The sequence below is a fragment of the Ochlerotatus camptorhynchus genome, unplaced genomic scaffold, assembly GCF_037179485.1.
Source record: "Ochlerotatus camptorhynchus isolate MF236.1 unplaced genomic scaffold, CSIRO-AGI_Acam_v1.1 ptg000007l, whole genome shotgun sequence".
Lineage (NCBI taxonomy): Eukaryota > Metazoa > Arthropoda > Insecta > Diptera > Culicidae > Ochlerotatus > Ochlerotatus camptorhynchus.
In genome coordinates, this window is record NW_027040499.1 from 617,991 (window position 1) to 624,743 (window position 6,753).

General features: G+C 38.7%; 1 pseudogene; it reads right to left on the reverse strand.

Moving 5' to 3' along the window:
* Positions 1 to 3,285: 3,285 nt before the first annotated feature.
* Positions 3,286 to 4,164, reverse strand: LOC135696881 (uncharacterized; annotated as a pseudogene).
* Between the last annotated feature and the right edge of the window lie 2,589 nt (positions 4,165 to 6,753).

Here is a 6,753-nt window from a genome sequence, read left to right on the forward strand (position 1 = left end):
AACAAGTGTATCATTAAGAATGGTTGCATGCAGGGTTGCTTCCACTCACTTGCTATAGATGAGTGATTTTCGGAGTTTTGAATTCGTTAGATGTTGTAATGGAGATTTGTGCTGTTGGATGCGGGTGGAGATTGGAGGGCAGGTGTTTGACGCATAGAGCCTGTCATTTCGCTTTCAGAGAGTCGCAGTCAGCGGTTTTATGATTCGTGAGCGCTCGCGATTCGTAGAATCGTTGATTGTGACTGCAAGTGGATTTGACGGGTTTTGTGTGTCGGACGCTTGCTTTTTGGCCTCTTCTTGTGTCTAATATGTGCAGAGTATCATTATAACGTCTAATGGTTTTGAGATTCCTGGTGGCGTGAAATATATTTGTGAGAATATCTTTTTGAGATTTTACCAGTCACGTTTTGTTTGTAGTTTATATTTTATTTATTTCATGTAATTATCGTAAATAATAGTTACTCAAAGCGCTGTGGATTATAAGATGCTCGATGACCCTCGAGGGATCGATTTTGCTTACTGAGCAGAAAATCATGGATTTAACCCCAAGCTCTTCCACAGCACAATAAATCGCCACCATCATTTGTCTATTTGATATTGAACATTAACCTCGGAAACTATTTGCATGTCAAGCGAAAACGTAGTCCTGTATTGTCGCGAAGCGTTATGGTTCTGAGATGCTCGATGACCCTGGAGGGATCGTTTTTGTTTACTGAGCAGAAAATCATGGGTTTAACCCCAAGCTCTCCATCATGACTCTTAAAATTCATTATCACTAAACAAAATTAATATGTTCTTTCGATAGCCGGCTATCGAGAGATTAAATAAACAACAAATAAACAATACATACTTTTGGTTGCATCGCCAACTTGAGGTGAATCCTAACCGAATACCCTACCCAACCCTCCAACTCCGTAGCACTTATGAGGATGTCGCTAAGTCGGTGGCCTCTCGTTAAGTAAGTACTACATCAACATTTCCTTCCCTATCCCTAGTTATGGTAAAGATGGGCGTGGCCGGGAATAGCGACAGTCATGCTTCTGTTACTCTTGTTTAGATTGGAACCAATGTTTACTCCTTTTTTGGAGGCGAACCAGCCTAAGGCTGAAAGCCTCCTAAATAAAGCTAAATAATAATAATAAGAATGTTTACTCCTCAGCATTATTCCTGAAAGTAGCCTAACTGAGAATTTCAGAAGAGACGTGAGTGTCGCTAGTATCCAATCTACGAAGTATATCATAACAACGCTAACGCTAACGCTACATGAACGCTGCAGTTTTCTGTTATGTTCACTGATGAAAGGAAAGCTAATTAGTAAAGGTTAAATGCCTGGGTTGATTTCAGATGACCGTAGTCTTAAAGAGGTGATTCTAGGTTGGTAGTCGAAACAAGAGTGACGACTCGTTAGAATGGTTTATTCCATGAAACCTTACAGATGCAACAGATATCTTCATGCTACTGTTTCTATCTCTGTCTTTACAAGATCAGAACTGTCATTTGACAGTATACTTCAGTTCTTCCTCTATTAGAAAGTTTTTATTAGTTTTTTTTTCTATAGCTAAATCTTTTTCTTTTTCAGGCAATCTTCGATAATGATTAACTTCAGAACATTTTGACAAATGAAAATCCAATAAACTTATGCGAATTTTGTACTTAAATATATATAATCTAATATTTTTTTCTTCTTGAACCTTTTCAAAAATAATGAAAGTCACAGACAACCTTTGCCGTACGTTTTCTCTTCGAGCGCCTTATACTAGAAAGAGAATTTGGCAAAATATCGGGATGTTTCCTTTTCCGACTCTTCTTGGTCGAATCTTTAACAATCTCCGGAAAATCCCTGAACTGCTCCTCGTTGCTGCCATTCGACAACCTGTCTTCACGGTTTTTTAGAGACAATGTTACATTGGGTCTTGATGACTGCCTGTCAGTAGTCTTCCTCAGCTGGTTTCGATGAGCCAATAGGCGAACGCTTCCAGTTTCCGTTTCCACCTGGAAAATATTTTTGGAAAATCGTTTTATAAAAACGGCTTTTGACCAACGAGCATTGTGATATGGGTTGTTATTTTTGTACCAAACCGTATCACCAGCTGTCAGATTGTCGATAGAGTCATTAATTTGATTATTAGCACTCAAAACGTCATTTGACGTTTCAACGTCATCAGGTGGCTGTGGTATTAGTTGATTTTTATACTGCTTTTTAGGGTTGAGTAAGTCTATTAGCGTTTTAGGAACATACGATAATACTTTCTCTGATGGAAATTCACCATCACACGTCAAACAATTGTTCCTGTAATTTATCAGAAATAAATTGACTTGATCCTCTAAATCCAATACCAACATCTCAGGCTCCAGTAGAAACTTCTTTAAAACCTCTTTAACGGTCCGAACTAATCTTTCCGCTTACCCGTTACTTGATGGATTATAGGGTGGGCTCTTAAGTACATTTATACCTTGTCTTCTTAAAAAATCCACAAAGGCGTAAGAATTGAATGGAGGACCACCATCAGAAACCAAAACGTCAGGTAAACCAAAACGAGCAAAAAATGCCACTAACTTTTTCAAAACTTTTCCACAATCAGTACCTTTTTTCATCCAATCTATTTCCACCCACTTAGAGAAACTATCTACTATTAACAAAAAGGTGTGGTGATTAAAATGAAAAAAATCTCTGTGTATTCTACTAAATGGTCTAGCTGTAGGCGTCCACTGTGATGTTATTTTTGGTATATTAGCAATTGCCATGCTGTTGCAAATATCGCAACCTGAAACAAATCGTTCAATATGTTTGTTGATTCCAAACCAGTACACTGTGCGCCTAGCCAACTGCTTCATTTTCACAATTCCTGAATGGTTTGCGTGTAAAAGTTTTAAAACATCATCCTGCATTTCCTGCGGTATTATAACTCTGTCCTGAAAAAGTAAACAGTCGTCCACCATTTCCAAGTCTTGATGATTGGAGAATACATCCACGAAACGCTTATCGAGCTTTGCTGGCCAACCATTGTTCATAAATAGTATAATATTCTGTAAAAAATCGTCGCTCTTTGTCACCTTTGCAATCGAAATATTCAATATTGACTTTTACTTATTACCAACACGGAAGACCCACAATCAACTTCCATTTTTAATGTTTTACCCTCAACAATTAATACAATTAGACATGGATCACTTATTTTATTAATGGAAGAAACCATCATGCATTGTAATTCACCTGTGTCTCCATCGTCGCTGTCCGAGTCTTCCGTCTGCATTCGGCTTAAAAGATCTGAGATGTGGCGATCTTCACTTGGTCCTGTTTTTTAACTTGAAGCATTTCCGCTTTATATGCCCCTTAACCCCGCAGAAATTGCAGGTCATGTCCGCATAGCTCAGCTTTTGCCTCCACTCACCCGGTCGAAACTTCTCAGTCTTCCTCCAGCTCTGTCCTCTGGATCTACCGTTGTCGTCGAATTTTCGGGCGTATGGCTTATATCCCAGTCGTTCTTTGATAGGAACCCGAGGTGAAGTTCCTTTGTTCCTCCCTATTACTTGTATTAGCTGTGTTATAGACTTCCAGCAACTTATTCATACTTGATCCAAATTTTGGAGACGGATGTGACAATGATGCAACTTGACCGTTCCGGTCTTCGTTGGTACTACTAAGATTTTTTGCATTCTTCCCGGCCAATTCCCATGTCGCGATAATTTTCTCTGCGGTCGCAAGGGTAAGTTTATCTTCATTTAATAACCTTTCCCGAAGGGATTTTTCGCGGACCCCAGCTAAAATACGATCTCTAATTGCAAGATCTTTAAAATCTCCAAAAGAGCAGAATTCTGCCTGTAATTTCACAGACAGAACAAAGTCTTCAACTGTTTCATCCGGCTGTTGCATACGATTATTAAATTTTAGTCTTTGGATCAGGTCAGATTCAGTTTTATCTAGTCTGGTCCGTAATTTGGCAATATGTCCTCATAGGACACCGCGGTTAAATTGCTAGTTGGGAACAATAGCTTTAGTTCATGAAATATAACCGGCCCACTGAGGGTTACAAAATAAGCCCTCTTTGCATCAGCGGCAACATCGTTCAAGGAAAAATAAAATTCCAATCGTTTAACCCATTCCCCGAAAGCCATACCCTTACGGTAGGGTTCAATAGTGGCTGACACATTCACATTCGCCATTTTAAATTAGCAAGAGGTTTGAGCTTACTTAGTCACTGTAATGGCTGAATAAACTAAAGGGAAATTACAAAAAGTTGACTCACCAGATTGATTCAGGGCTCACCAGCTACCGTAAATGTGAACTTATCACCACGGCAGGATTTTAACCGGAAAACACAACGTAAACCTTTCCCGGTTTGCCTTCTAAAAACTTCGTGTATCGTATCGCTGTATTAGAGGTTCTCTTGTAACGGTTGCTGTCTTGTTCTCGTTGAAAGGCAACACGAATGGGACCGTTTCCGATTGGCTCTGAATCGCTTTCAGCTAACAGAATGGAACTATTACTGAGTTGTAGAACAGATGAACCACGCTGGCTTTAATTGTAGCTGTTTTGTACTTACAGTAGGGCAATGAACTTTACCGGATGGTGTTTGCAGGTATAGATGCACTACAATTCCGGCCGCAGATTCGTATTTAATTACTCGTGCCTTGGGTTGAACCTCTCCCGGGAATTTGATGCTGCTCCACGACGGGAATAAGATCTCTGTTCGTGGTACTTCCACCGCACCGAGATGAAATATGGATCCGAAAATTGTTTCTACCTACTGGTTATCCGGTATAGATGCCTTTGACTTTTATTTTCCTCTTGCACTATTACTTTTCACAAACGCGAAAAAAAAATTCACCAGTCGTCGCCAAACTGTTATGTTCACTGATGAAAGGAAAGCTAATTAGTAAAGGTTAAATGCCTGGGTTGATTTCGGATGACCGTAGTCTTAAAGAGGTGATTCTAGGTTGGTAGTCGAAACAAGAGTGACGACTCGTTAGAATGGTTTATTCCATGAAACCTTACAGATGAAACAGATATCTTCATGCTACTGTTTCTATCTCTGTCTCTACAAAATCAGAACTGTCATTTGACAGTATACTTCATTTTCGAATGTTATTAGGAAGTTGCCAGTAAAGTTTCGGTGCTGGGGTCCACAGTCTGATGATAGATAAACATTTTGTGCATTAACAATTTCAGAATTTTGTTATTTGCCACCATGTTGACAAATGTGTTACGTTCTTCTACCACGTTGCATTTACTACTTACTCCTGTAATGATATTAAGTATGCATTCATCATTAAGGATTTTCAGCTCGGTGATAGGTTGGATGAAGTTCTCTGATTTATCTGTTTTGAACCAGTTGGTCTCGGATTTAATCACATGCAATGGAGCATCAATAATTATAGTGCCCTTTACGACGAGTGGTAAGATCTGGATGAGTTGTGATGACGTTTTCTGCAGTTGGGGTATCTGAAGTAGTGAATTACCTTTTGCTGCGATTTTTGGTGTTACGTATAGTAAAGCCTGTTCCGGGAAATCTGTCTTAATTCCTTGTTCGTTTAGAGTTGATTCTATCCAAACAATTTCTTGCAATGTTAATATTTTGTTGTTGGGTAGGGTGATTTTTGCTCTCAAAATTGTGTCTTGAATCTCGACTAAAATGCTGTTTACGCTGTCTATGTAGAGCAGAAGTTTGATCGTATCGTATTCTTCCAAAATGATTTTGTTTTCCATGTTTTGGTCTATTAACTGGTTGATAGTTTTCGTCATATCCTGAATACGTTGATTTACCATGTTGAATTTAGAAGTCGTAGATCGTCCGCGTCTGGTGTTTTTCCCTGCTAAAATCCTAATTGTAAATTTGCTGAATGGGGTATAATCTGAACTATTTATAGAATATTTCTACATTTTGAGTTACCATTCGTTTATAGTATTTATTTAATAGCCAGTTTAACGCACAACATATACGCCGCGTACAATAGAGTACTTTTAACCGGTAAAATATTTTCAAATGCATGATTCTGATTTACATAGGTATCTTGTACTATTTATGATTACTGCGTAAAAAGCATCTTTCGGGAGCAAAACGCATAAAACACGGCATAAAAGTAAAATCGCGCAGAAAGCGACTCCAGTGTCCAATGCAAACAAGTATCTTACCTCTTCACCTGGAACATCAACTTCGGTCAGCTCCACTTTCACCACCGAGAAGTGATCTGTTTGTTCTGATTCTTCATTTTCTGGTATTGATGGTAACTGAATAAAACGATAGAAATGTAAAAGTAAGCATGATAATATTGAAATCAGAAGGGTAACATTTCTATATAGTTAGAATAGAGGAATCCCAAATACCCTAAAAGAGATCAGATTTGTACTGTCACATAATGGTTTCAACAGCATAAGTTTTGGACATTATTGTAACATCGCAATGGGGACTGTTTGCACTGCAGCGAGAAAATCAAATTTAATGTTGTATCACAGGAAAACAGACGTAACTCTTCGTATAAAATTATCTTCATCAATGTCATCAAATAACTATCAACTGACCGCAACCCAAATTGATGTTATTAATGGACGGTTCAAATTCAATCGTATGTGCACATAAAGCGACCTATATCACAATGTATTAGTAAGTGCCAAAGTTCAGCCCATTTCTATGAGTTCAGTCACTTGCGAGGTGACTCTCCGTTTGAGTCGACTCGTAGAGTAGGCCTGATGGAAAACGTAATTAGGTACTGCAGTGTGACGTCACAAATAAACTCAGTGTTCATCGTATGAAC